Source organism: Dipodomys merriami, unplaced genomic scaffold (genome assembly GCF_024711535.1).
Source record: "Dipodomys merriami isolate MVZ:Mamm:240054 unplaced genomic scaffold, mDipMer1.0.p SCAF_87, whole genome shotgun sequence".
NCBI lineage: Eukaryota > Metazoa > Chordata > Mammalia > Rodentia > Heteromyidae > Dipodomys > Dipodomys merriami.
In genome coordinates, this window is record NW_027206479.1 from 5,412,314 (window position 1) to 5,418,313 (window position 6,000).

Sequence of the window (6,000 nt, forward strand, 5' to 3'; positions counted from 1 at the left end):
GTGTTCTAGCACAAAACTGGTGTTACTTTCATCCCAAATGGGGAGAGTAAGCCGGAAAATCACAAGAAAAATGGCAAGTCAGGGTAACTCCAATCCGACTCATGATTATCAGGGGACAGAACACATAATGAATAATCCAGAGGAGAGTTCTAAAATAGGTCTACAAACACTGCTGACAAACATGATAAATGAAAATATTGAAAATATACAAAGAACTCTGTATGAGCGTGATAGGGAGAGAGAGGAGGCAATCAAAAGGTTTATACAGGAATATCATGAGCGTGAGGAAGCTACTCAATAACTGATACAGGATTTGCTTGAGCACCTTGAGAATACTGAAAGAGAAAGGCAGGAATGGCATGAACAGGCTGAGAACACTCAAAGAGAACTAGGGAAGCTAAGCAAAGAGCAATACAGGAACTGAGAGAGCATGATGAGAATACACAAAGATCACTAAAGGCATTCATGGCATCCATTAAAAAAGAGCTGAAGGAAGTCAGGGAAACCACAAAGGAATCCTGAATGGAACCCAAAAGAAGGAACGGGAGTCCAATGAAATCATAACCAATAAACTAAGTGATTTGAGAATAAACATTGAACACCAAATTAAGGAAGTAAAGAAGTCCATACAAGATCCATACAAGATTACAGAGAAATAATATACAACCATCCAAGACAAGTCCAAGAAATATGATAGATCTATCCAACACTTGGAAGACACCATTAGAAGGCCTAATCTAAGGATAATGGGTGTACAGGAGCACCTAGAAACAGAAGTTAATGGTCTAGGAAATTTGTTTAACAGGATCCTAGCAGAGAACTTCCCAAACATGAAAAAAGATAGACCTATTCAGATACAAGAAGTTTTTAGAACTCCAAATAGACCAGATCCGAATAGGACATCCCACCATCACATTATAATCCACACAGGATCAACTCAGACCAAGGAAAAGATCCTTAAAGCTGTCAAGGAGGAAAGATTAATCACCTATAAAGGGAAACCAATTATAATCACCTCAGATTTCTCAGCAGAGACAATCAAAGCAAGAAGAGCCTGGAATGATGTATGCTAAGCCCTAAAAAAAAAAAAAAGAAAAAACAAAACAAAAAAAAACAAAAAAACTACTATCAACAAAGAATACTGTACCCATCTAAACTCTCCTTCATAACTGAAGGCCAAATAAAAACCTTCCATAGCAAAGAGAAATTGAAACAATACATCTCCACCAAAATAGCCCAAGATGTCCTACACATAGAAAACCAACAAGATCACAATAAAGGCCAAGAAACTGCACCTAACTGAGAATCCAAGAACCATAGGAAGGACCCAGTGTTCACAACCCTCAAGAAGGCAGATAACATGGTAGGAACTCCCAAATACCTCTCAGACCTATCTCTTAACATAAACAAACTTAACTCTCCAATTAAGCGACATAGACTATCTAGTTGGATTAAAAAACAAGATCCTTCTATCTGCTGGTTCAGGAGTCACATCTTGCCTGTAAAAACATGCACATTTTCAATGTTAAAGGATGGAACAAAATCTACCAAGCAAACGGCCTCCATAAACAGGCAGGAGTTGCAATACTAATATCAGATAAAATATACTTCAAGTTAAAATTCGTGAGAAGAGATAAAGAAGGTCGCTACATACTAATTAAGGGATCTCTCCTTCAGGAGGATATTAAAATTCTAAATATCTATTCGCCAAACAATGGAACACCCAAATTTATCCAAGAAACAATATTTCCCTCACATCCCACATAGATCCCAAGACATTAATTGTTGGGGATTTTAACACACCACTCTCCCCAATAGATAGATCAACTCAGCAAAAACTCAACAGAGAAACTGCAGATCAAAACAGCTGCATAGATCAACTAGCTTTAACAGACATCTACCGAATATTTCACCCAGCAGCATCAAAGTACACGTTCTTCACAGCAGCACATGGAACATTTTCTAAAATAGACCACATTTTAGGCCACAAAGCAAACTTGTCCAAATTCAGCAACATTGAAGTTATACCTTGCATTCTCTCTGACCACGAGGGAATAAAATTAGAACTCAACACCAAAAGCCTCCAAAGAAAGTAAAGTAACACATGGAGGCTGAACAACACACTGCTGAATCACCAGTGGGTCATGGAAGAGATTAGAAAGAAAATTCAAATGTTCATGCTATTCAACAAAAATGAGCACACAAATTACCAGCTCCTCTGGGACAGAGCAAAGGCAGTACTCAGAGGCAAGTTTATACCTCTGAGATCCTACATCAACAAATTGGAGAGATCTGAAACCAACAAATTAATGTGACATCTGAACCTCTTTGAAAAAGAGCAGCAAGATAAACCCCAATCCAGTAGATGGAAAGAAATAATTAAAATTAAATCAGAATTAAATGAATTAGATTCCAAAAAAACTATAGAAAGAATCAACAAAACAAAGTGTTGGTTCTTCGAAAAAATTAACAAAATTGACAGACCCTTAGCAAACCTTATCAGAAAAAGAAGAGAATACACACAAATTAATAAACTCAGAGATGAGAATGGAATCATCACCACGCAAACAACCAAGATTCAGAACATTACAAGGGAATACTTCTCAAAACTTTATGCTTAAAAGTTTGAGAACTTGACAGAAATGGACCTTTTCCTAGCAAATATTGACATGCCAAAACTAAACCAAGATGAGTTAAACCAGCATAACAGGCCTATATCATGCATTGAAATAGAAACAGCAGTAAGAGACCTCTAAGCTAAGAAAAGTCCAGGACCAGATGCTTTTACAGCAGAATTCTACAAGGCCTTCTAAACAGAAATCACACCAATATTCCTCTAACTTTTCAATGAAATTGAAAGAGAAAGTTCACTACCGAACATATTCTATGAAGCCATCATAATCTTCATCCCAAAACCAGCCAGGGATTCATCAAAGAAAGAGAACTATAGACCCATCTCTTTAATGAACATTGATGCAAAACTTCTCAACAAAATTTTGGCCAAACGACTTCAACAATTCATCCAAAAAATCATACACCATGATCAAACAAGATTCATTTCAGTGATGCGAATCTGGTTCAATATACGCAAATCAATTAATATTGTTCATCACATCAACAGGAGCAAGAATAAGAAACACATGATGATGATCTCAATAGATGCAGAAAAAGCATTTGACAAAATCCAACATCCCTTTATGATTAAGGTTTTGGAAAAATTAGGAATCCATGGAACATTCCTCAATTCAATAAAGGCTGTATATGACAAACCTACAGCCAGCATTATACTTAATGTTGAAAAACTAAAGCCATTTCACCTTACCTCAGGTACAAGACAAGGATGTCCACTCACTCCACTTCTCTTCAGTCTAGTATTAGAATGCCTTGCTACAGCAATAAGACAAGATGCAAACATAAAAGGGATCCTAATAGGGAAAGAAGAAATAAAACTCTCCCTCTTTGCAGATGACATGATCCTGTATTTAAAGAATCCCATAGACTCCACTCCCAAATTACTCAAGCTGATTCAAAAATTTGGCAAAGTAGCAGGGTATAATACTACCCCTCAAAAATCAATGGCTTTTCTCTATGCCAACAATGAGAAAAGTGTCGCTGAAATTAGGAAAGCAACTCCATTTGTAATAGCCGCACAAAAAATTAAATACCTAGGAATTAACCAAAGAATTGAAAGACCTCTATAATGAAAACTTTAAAATCTTGAAACAGGAAATCAGCACAGAACTTAGAAAATGGCAAAACCTGCCAATGCTCCTGGATTGGAAACATTAACATCGTGAAAATGGCAATACTTCCTAAGTCCATCTACAAATTCAATGCAATACCTATCAAAATACCAACCTCATTCTTCACTGAAATAGAAGATGCAATCCAAAAATTCATATGGAACAATAAAAGACCCCGAATAGCAAAAATGCTCCTCAACGGAGAGAACACTGCTGGAGGAATATTAATACCAAATTTCAAACTCTAGTATAAAGCCATTGTAATCAAATCCGCTTGGTACTGGCATAAGAACAAACCTCAGGACCAATGGAATTGAATTGAAAACCCAGAAATGAACCTACAGGCATATAGCCAAATAATCTTCGATATGGGATCTAAAATAATAGAATGGAAGAAAGACAGCCTTTTCAGTAAATGGTGCTTTCAAATTTGGTTAACTACTTGTAGAAAACTAAAGCTAGATCCTTATATTTCACCCTGCACCAGAATCAACTCCAAATGGATCAAAGACCTCAGAGTCAAAGCAGACACTCTGAAAACATTACAGGAAGGAATAGGAGAAACCCTAGGCTTCGTCGGCTCAGGCCGAAATTTTCTTAATAGAGACCCAGAAACCCAACAAAGCAAAGAAAGGTTGGACAAATGGGATTGCATGAAGTTGCAGAGCTTCTACATGGCAAAGGACATAGCTAGCAAGATCGATAGAAAGCCCACAGATTGGGAAAAGATCCTCACTAGTCATACAACGGACAAGGGTCTCATGTCTAAAATATACTTGGAGCTCAAAAAATTAAACCCCTCAACAACAAATCCTCAAAGAAACAACTGCCCAATAAATAAGTGGGCTAGGACTTTATTGCCCTGCCTGGTTTTGAACTGTGATCCTCAGATCTCAGCTTTCTGAGTAGCTAGGATTACAGGTGGGCTCTTTCATTAAAAATTTTTTTTTTTGAGTTCCGGGAAGATGGCGGAGGAGAAGCTGGAATCTGAACAAGCACTCGCATAGAAAGTAGTTTTAGAATTCCAGTGAAGAGTCCTAAGCCAGAGAATCACACCAAGTGTGCCATCACAGGACAGAGAGTTAGACAAGAGAGGGGAAGCCAAGGAGAGTTAGACAAGAGAGGGGAAGCCATCAGCTGCCGCTCCGGCGGCGGGGTCGCGGCAGCGACCACCGCCGCGGAGTCATACCTGAGACACAGAGAGTCGGGGACGAAGGAGCCAGACGCAGCGGACGAGCGGATTCTACTCAACACCAACAAGAACCGACAAGGAGCGAACATCTTCATCCTGCTGTTTGCAGACCAGAGACGACTCAGGATCCAAGAGTCGGCGTGAGTACAAGCCCGACATCCTCACTCCTCAGGGAGCAGAGGAGGGAAGGCCACCCCTCCCCCCCCCAGCACCGGTGATCTCCATCTTGGATACCGACAAAGCTCGGAGGAGCTGCTAGCTCCAGCTCAGGCCTTGGAATAAAATGAGTCATTTAGCAGGTCACAAGAACTTAACGGCGAAGTGACCTGCCAGACTCAGCTCCATCCAGGGAAAAGTCACCCAGCTCAGGCGCCAGCCATCGGAGTGCCTTGCCTCACTGGGTAACCAGACCCAGAGGCAGCCCCTCCCTCTAGCAGCCACCACAATCAATTGAAAAACAGAAACCCTGAGAATGGCTCCAGGCTGGGCGCTGTGAGCTTTATCACAAAATAGCCCCAGGGAAAAGCTACTGTTTGTTGAAAGGCCTCAACTGTACCCAGAACCTAGCCTCATCACCACATCCTCCTCTTTTGTGACTCTCAAAGCAGACCACCCTCCCAGAAAACTAACCTGGGAGGGGGATCTCAAAATCTTGGGTAAAGTAGAGCATTTTTCTGCCTCTTCCAACCAACCGACTTAAGAAACCAATCAAGCCACAGGACCTCAAGCTGACCAGAGACTCCAACAAGAGACTGGTTGCAGACAAAAGGGAGATACAGGATTCTTCCCACTCCTCCCCCCAAAAAAAAAAAATCAAAAGACTTTTTTTTCTTTTTTTTTTCTTTTTTTTCTTTCTTCTTCTTCTTCTTCTTCTTTTCTTTTTTTTGCTTGTTTTTTGTTTTTTGTTACCATATATATATATATATATATATATATATATATATATATATATATATAATTTTTCCCTTCTAAAACTTTTATTAATCTTTCATTTTTGCCTCTTCTGAAAAAATAATTGTTTTCCAGTAACTTTTTTTTTCTCATCTTATAATTTTTATTTTAGGA